The following is an 8,652-nucleotide window of genomic DNA, read 5'->3' as shown; positions in this document are numbered from 1 at the left end:
TCTTTACAGGGTTGGTGTTCTCATCGACCGACATCAAAGGATACTGTCAGTGTCATGACCCAGGCATGGTTGGAGGAGTTGAGGAAACGATATCTTTTCTCGACCAATATCATTCTCTAAGTACTTGCTCTAGGGGATAGGCCAAGTCGACCTCCTCGTGTTTTGGTAGCCTTCTCCGCCGAGCTCTTCAAGTTTGTGTTACGAAACTTGCAATTGTTATACCCATGATAAATTTAACTTCTTCTTGTCAAGAGTTGTTGTTATACAGGTTCCTTACCTTGAATTTCTCTTGAATATGGATGAGTGAAATTAGTTCTAGGTTTGTGGTATTTTGTCAAGGAAAGCCCAAATGAGAGATTTTGAAGTCTAGATTTTTGTGTTTGGCTTTCCTTGTCAATATTATATATGTACCACACATGCACAAATTAGTTTTAGAACATTCTTTGCACAAAGGGTTGCTAGTGTTGGAAATACTTACTTAAGGGTTTGGGCCATCACTTGAAAGGTTTGTTAATGATGTTGTTCGGTCAGAATTGCTCACTACTTTAGAGCTAGCTGGGCACGCAAATTAAGACTGTCCATATGGGTTAATTGACACCTTTTTGCTGAGGACCAGCTTTAATCCTTGATCTACTTAGATCGTTTTCTGGGTTGACAAGTGTTTCTTGTCCTTGATTAGTTGAAAAACAAACAGGTCATTTTGTTAAAAACCTTAGCTTGGTCTTATTGGTTCTTGGGCTCAGATAAATTAATTTTATTGAGAGTTTTTTTTTTTTTTTCATCTCCATCTCAAATCCCAAATCCCCTAGGAGCATCAAGCATTTTTTTGGGTAATGTTCTTCAGCCGATATTTATAAATCTATCCAAGAAAAAGCTTGCTTAAACCTTCTTAAAAGCATTTATTTTGAGTTAGAATGTTTAAATCTTTGAGAGTGCATTAAAAAGCTTTGCGTTTTCTCATGTGTTCTTCATTTAAAACCCTAGTTGCATAACCTTTTCTCATGCATCAAATTTATGTGAATGCTACACTGTTTTATGAGTTGAGGCTTGATTGTTCATGCTTTAGTTTTTCATAAGTTTCAAATCTACAAACAGACCTAGGTTGGATTCATGTTAGTTTCTTCCTTCAACTGTTTGACTGAAGAAACTGATTGGTCGTTGAATCCATATTTTCATATCACTTTCATCATTATATCATTTTCTTTTGTTCATGTTGGTATCAGTGCCACAAGGTGAAGAGTTCAGCAAAATGATCTGTCATCTTATGAAGACTGAAGACATCTTCATCACTTGTAAAGTATGGTTGTACTTCGTATGAACCTTATTTTCACTAGTGGATTGGACTCAGTAGGGTCCCTAATTTTTTAACCTAGAGATGGGTCTCTCCAATAAAAATTTCTTGTGTTCTTTGTCCCTTAAACTTGTCCACATATCTTATTTATTAGCATATGTCATATATTACATGTATCTTATGGGTTGTTATTTGATATGTGTTTAAGACGAAGTTTACACTTCATATTATGAGTAATGAACTAAATTATTGTTGACTAGGATAACTGGTAGTAAACTAAGTTCGATTGATCAATTCATGTTTGGTTAATTAACGAATCTGTACTTAGTTGACTGGCGAGTTTAACTAGTCAATCTAGCATGCTTTGATTCGTAATTGCATTGTCATTGTTGTTTGCATAATGGACTTATATGTGAATGTGTTCAAGTTTGGGAATTGTTATTGTGAGACGGATTTGGATAGACTCTGACTAGTTCTTGTTGTAGTAATTTTGTTCTTGCAACTGTACCTTTTGTTAGTAATAAGCTTGTAACTAGTTGACTAGCTCATTTGACTAGTCTATTGTGCAAAGTTATTTTTTTATTTGCAGAATATTCCGACTAGTACTAATTTCAATTGGTATTAGAGCCATACTTATTCGATGTAACGGATTATGTTGCTTGGATGGGAAGTTTCAAATCTTCTTGGATGCTCATAATTGCCTTTGATTTCTTACTCTTGATATGGAAGATGTAGACTGGAAAAAAAGTTGAAGGATGCTGCTTTCCAAGGGTTTTAGAAAGCTAAAGCTACTGAGAGATCAAAAGTCCTATCTTCTGAAGAGTGTTTGGCTTTGTTTGTCTAACAATTTGGATGAATTCTCAAAAAACAAAGGAAGTGATGTCAAAATGAGTGGGGACTCATCTAAAGTTCCACAGTTTTAATCACAAGGAAAAAAAGACTTTGGGCAAGAAGCAAGGAAAACTTTTTAGTCTTAGAGTACAACATCTTCAAGTGAGCCTGGACCACGCTTCACTTATAGTGGAGTTGGTCATTGTGCTTTTGTATGTGCCAATAACATTAGAAGACCAGTTTACAAAAGAGACAAAGGTAAGACAGAACCTTCAACTGATAGTTAGAGTGAGCACTCTCAACAATTTGACCATTCATCAGATGATGAAGTACAAATTGTTGCTCTTATTGCTTCAGTGGAAAAAGGTCATCTCAGTAATGATGAACTTGTATTGGATGATTCTGAGAATTTGATTAAGGAGGAGTTGTGTCTTATAAGGTGGGTTGGAAAAACCGAAAACCCAAAAAAACGAATCAAATGGAAAAAATTGAGCCGAAATACTTTGGTTCAGTTTCGGTTTCAGTGGTTCAAAAACTGAACTAAACCAAACTGAATCGAACTGAGCCAAATTAATATATAGTAATTTTATTTTTTTATATTTATATTGGGTATTTAATTTTGAAGCCCAATTCAAAGTAAAGTACTAGTCTAATTTAACACAACCCTGACCCAATTTTAAGCCCTAGTAAAAAAGTCTAAAAACTAAGAAGAAACCATATCTGCCATCTCTTCCATCATCCGCATAAGTGCCATAGGAAATGATGAGTCGATATTATACTATATATTTCACCCTAATCTTACTACTAATTTATTGGTTATTTTGTGAGAATTTTGACACTTTGATTTATATTCTTAATGTAGGATTCTTGATTTCGTCTGGGACAAAATGTGAACAACGGACGAATTTTGTAGTGATTCAAATTGGCAGATGTTTACGTGTCTTTCAACTTCTTGGTATCAAAGTTTCACATTTTTCTACCAAGCGATTATTTTCTGGTGATGAAATAAAGGAGCAGGGTGCAGTGTTGTCAAAGTGACGTTTTGAGCTTATGTGGGCTTTTTGGCGTCCACGATAATGTTTCTTGGGTTCGAAGCCTTCTGCAATTATGTTCGGTACATCTCAAGCTTTAATTCAAGTCATTTTGGCCCTGTTTTGGAGCCCTAAAAGTCCAAAAACGTGACTGAATTGTGGCTGGGCAGATTTGCCATATTTGATTAGGATAATGTTTCCTAGTTTATCTTCAGTTATTATGTTTCCTAGTTTTTAGAAGACCTTTTCTAGGTAAGGTTTTATTTTTTAGTAGTATAAATAAGGCTATTTAGCCATTAGGGTTGGGAGGAGAACGCACTACTTTAGCTTAGAGACCTTTTGACGATTCTCAAGGTGTTTTTTTTATCCATGTTATTAATAATATCTTGTTTTATGATTGTTCGTAACTAATTTCGTTTGCTAGGGTGAGGCCACGAGCCTTAGCAAGAATTTGTAGTTTCTTTTCAATTTGCTTATGATATTATGCATGTAGGTTTTGAATTGTTAATCACCGTTAAAACTATTTATTTGTCTTAGTGATTGGCCACCATTAGGATATTTAGAAAAGTAATTTGATGCAATTTTGACGGAGAGATGTCCCTAAAATTGACTAAGGCTTCTTGTGGTTAATATGTGTAACTTCTTAGGATGGACAACACGTCTTAAGGGTTATGGTTTTTCAAAAGGTTTTCACAAACCTAAATGAGTCTTGCATGTTCACATTCAATTTGGACACCATGGACGGATTGCATATTAGATATACATTCTATGTTGGAGGTTCCAAGCAGGATATATATTAGGAAAACCTAACCTTCAAAATATGCATGTGTAATTCATAAGTAATTTGAAGAACTATATAGGATTGTTAAGGTGACAGCAGAAGCCTAGTGCTTAAATAGATTTTCAAACCATTTTCTTTTGTTTTATTTACTTTGCCAATTTATTTAATTGTTTTTAATTAAATTCATTTTTAATATTTTAGGTCATTGGATCAACACTTTCCAAACTTTGTTTCAAATAATTAATTAAAATTTGGTTTTAACACAAATTATTCATTCAATCTCTGTGGAAAACGACCTTACTTGAGTTGCTATACTACAATAACTTTGTACTCTTGCAAGTATTTTTAACTGTTTTTGTCCCTACTTTCATAGGTGGTAAAAAATCCTATTAGGAAACACCATGTTCTTGCAGTGTGCATGTAAGATGTTATGAGAATTTGAACCTGGTGGTGGAGTGCTATGGTTATGAACTCTTAAACCTTCACCACCTTGCTACCTTTGTCCTCTAATAAGGGGTGCAATGAAGCCTAGGGCTTATCTAGCTTGTGCCATATAACAGAAACCTACCTATCTAATGTATGTGTGTGTATATGTGCGTCTATATATATGCCATTCAAGTTTTTATACAAAAGGTGCCCATTTTGTGAGGGCGGATGAGAAAATGATGTTGTTGCTGCCCTTGAAGCCAAGTACATGACCTGAACAAATCTCAAGAAAACATGCTAAATCAAGTTCAGGTGTTGAAGGCAAACAATGTTATGTATCATGGTAAAGTTGATGCAGTTGTCTGTGTTAAATGAGGCAAACAACAAAGTCATTCATCTTACCATTGGTGTTGAGAGAGATGACAAAATGTTAAGTGTGGGAAAATCATATGGAGACAAAAGTGGTTAGTTTTGTTGAAAGTGTCTCAAGCTCTGTGGCTACCAATACAAAATTTGTGAAGGAATCAAAATATGTGGCCCCAAAAGTCAATCTTAGCTTGAAGACAAGATGTATTCCCATATGTCATCACCTTGGAAGATTAGGCCACATTTGACCTAAGTGTAGGAAACTTCACTCTAGAAAGAATGATACTTTGAAGCATCATGTGGATCAACTAGCCACTGAATTCAAAAGAATTTCATTACTTGTTCAGTCATTCAGCTCGAGAAATGTGAAGTTAGACTCTAAATGGATTCCAAAAGCTTCAAACAATTGTATTCTTGTTCTCAACCCATATTCAGTAACCGAACTAAATGTGTGGCATCTTGACATTGGGTGTTTTTGTCATATGACCAGAGAAAAATATACTTTCTTGTCTATTGCTCCCTTTAATGGTGGTGGTGTTGTGTTTGGTTATGGGGACAAGTCTCAAATAACTGAAAAGGGTGTTGTCATTATTCCTTGTCTTCCTTAGCTAAATAATATCAGCTATGTGGATGGGTTGAAGTCAAGACTCATTAGTATTAGACAATTATGTGATGAAGTGACTAATAAAGTTTGTTTCTCCAAAATGGTTGTCAAATTGTGGATGAAAATAGGAATAATATACTTGTGTGCTTCCAAGATTTGGAGATAGTTGTTATATTCTTGATGCTTCTAAAGTTAATGATTCTGATGTTTTTTCTGCACCAAATACTAGAAATAATGATGTGTTCTCTTTTACCTTGAAGGAAAACAGTGATGCATCTATTGTGTTAGATAACTTGTCAAAGTGTTGATAGAAGCATATTTAGGCAACTTAGTTAGCTTGTTTTCTTACATTTATGTTGTTAGTTCATAGTTATTTTAGTATTTTGAGCTATTTTCGTGTGTTTGTAGGTCCATATGGCTAAAGTAGCAAGAAAGTGCATTTTGGAGCCTTTTGGAGCAAAATTGGGCTTGAAATATATAACATATGCTTGGAGCAAAAGGAATGGACAAAATTGAAGACTTAAAGATGTTAGGATTCTTAATCAAAGAAGGATTCCTAATCAAAGAAGCTTTCCTACTTGAAGTAGGAAAGTTAAGCCAAGGTTTCTTATTTTGGTTTGACCTTTCCTAATCCTAAATGTCCCTAAGTTCTAGCAACATTGAAGGTCTCTTATGCATTCTAGGACACAAACTAAACCTACTTAGTTTGCATGCTTGAATTTGATGCTAGAATATAAGGGGTTTCACATCATCGTTACAAACTTATATTCACAAGTAGTAAAGGTTGTTTATCACAATCATGTTAAGTTAAATTCCTGGCATGAGTATCATGATGTCATAGTTACGAATGCTTTGTTAATGCTTATGATTTTCATAGAACGTAATGATCTTTGATTGTATCTCTATTATGATGTCATGTAGGGAACTTTTGAAGAATGCTTTGAGTTGTCGAATGATGTCATCCAATCCAATAACTAAAGGACAATCTGAGGATTAATTAGTGATGTCACGGTTAATCTGGGGTGTTAAGGTTCATGGTTTATTGAAAAAAGCAACTGGAAATCAATTTGTGTCCAAATGTATCATGTGTGGAAAAGAATCCTCTAGCTAGCTAATCATCCATCGTTTTCCCCCAAATTCGTCCAAACTTTGTTTAAGTCTTTAAGTTACTTGTTTTACTTTAAATTCATCTAAAAACCCAATCCCCTTTACTTTGTTGTGTCTAAATAGCTAGAATCTGTCCAATTTGTGTTTTTAAGTGTTTTGAGTCAAAACCAATTCTATTTTCGTCCAAATTAAGTCCTAGAGTCTAGTTTGAGTCTATTTGATTGTTTTGTATTGTTTTGAGTTTCTTTAGTTTGTTTTGAGTCATATAAGTTTAGTTAAGAGTCTTTGAGTCTATTTAAGTGTTTTCAAGCCTAGTTTTGTATTCTTGAGTCATTTTTTATTAGATTAGCAATCCCTCCTAATCCCCGGCCTAGAACGATCCCTACTTACATCTTTACTACAATTGTCAACAAGAGGGTTTAATTTGAGTGCTATTATTTATCACGTCAAATTTTTGGCGCCGTTGCAGGGGATTAGCAACTTTGCTAATCTCTTGTTGTTTCTTTTTGTTTCTTTTTCAGATATTTTGTTTTAGTTGTTGACCTTGTTTTCTTTTCTTTTTTGTAGGTACTAGTTTATGACTCGTAGCTCTCAACCTGTTCGGGCAAACATCTTGGACTTTGATGACGATTTTGAGCGTACTTTGAGAAGGAGGAGGAAGGAGCCAGAACTTAACTCACCGAGTTCTAGCTTAGAATCTAATTTTGAGGAGGAAGAGGAACCCACGGCAAGAGAGGAAGAAGGAGCACAAGTCATGGCAGCGGACAATTGAACAATCAAGGAGCTTTCCACCTCGAGAATGGACAATGCCGCACCCTTATGGACAAGACCGATGAGTTTGAATTGAAGTCTAGTTTGCTGCACCACATTCCAAAGTTCCATGGGCTATCCATGGAAGATCCAAGCAAGCATTTAAAAGAGTTCGAGATGGTGTGTTCAAGCATGACTCCAATTAATGTTGATAGCAATATTTTGAAGATGAAGGCCTTTCCATTCCCTCTTTTGGAAAAGGCTAAAGATTGGTTATACAAATTAGCACGCGGAACCATCACTTCTTGGGAGAGCATGAAGATAGCATTCTTGGAGAAATTCTTCCCTACTTCAAGAGTCATTCTTTTGAGGAAGAAGATTAGTGGAATCCAACAAAGCTAAGGAGAGTCTTTTCTAGCGTACTATGAGCGTTTCAAGGCCCTTGTCACATCATGTCCTCAACATCAAATGAAGGAAGAGCTTCTACTTCAATATTTCTATGAAGGTCTTCTTCCAATTGAAAGGCAAATGCTCGCTGCTTCAGCGGGAAATGCATTGGTGCACAAAACCCCTATGGCAACAAAGACACTAATTGCAAACCGCTCTTTAAATGCACAACAATACGAAGGAATTGGGCAAAGAGACCTCCTACGGCAGCAAGTACATGAGGTAAGTTCCACATCCGACATTCAATCTCAATTAGCTAATCTTACTTCTATTGTGTCTCAAATGGCCGAAGGAATGAGGATGTAAGGACCCAATATATGTGGCGTGTGTTCTATACAAGGACACTCCTCTGAAAAGTGCCCTCAATTGATTGAGAATGAGGGATGGGAAAGTGCAAATGCTATTAGATTTCCAAGCCAAAATCAGCCACGGAATGATCCATATTCCAATACATACAATCCGGGTTAGAGAGATCACCTAAATTTCAAGTGGAGAGAGCCTCAACAACCTCAACAACGAGGAGGATTTAGGCAGCAACCCCCGGGCTTTTATACCAAGCCATTCACACCAAATCAATCTCAAACGCAATCTGCCCAAACAAGTTCAGGTACGTCTTTGGACAATGATACACTTATTAAGTTACTTACCAATTTGTCTCAGGGGCAAAAGAATCAAAACAAACCGATGCAAAATCAAGACAAAAGGGTAGACCACTTGGAGAAACAAATTGGGCAGATAGCGGAGGTTGTAGGACATTTCCGAGACCAAGGCAAACTTCCTAGTTCAACCGTTGTCAATCCAAAGGGAGGATTCGAATCTGCCAAAGCCATCACATTAAGAAGTGGTAAAGAAGTTGGCATTAATCCAAAACCATCCAAATCAAGTCAAAACGAAGATGAGAAGCTGCAATTGGAGGAAGAGGAGCAAAGCCAAGCCACGGCAAGGGTAGAAGCACCCTTGCCGCAGCCACTTAGGGACCCCAATTCATCCAATTCATCTAATTCGGCCAATATAGGTA

This window comes from Pyrus communis, chromosome 14, assembly GCF_963583255.1.
Source record: "Pyrus communis chromosome 14, drPyrComm1.1, whole genome shotgun sequence".
Taxonomy (NCBI): Eukaryota; Viridiplantae; Streptophyta; class Magnoliopsida; order Rosales; family Rosaceae; genus Pyrus; species Pyrus communis.
The sequence above is the reverse complement of the archived record's forward strand: the minus strand, read 5'-3'. Positions refer to the sequence as shown.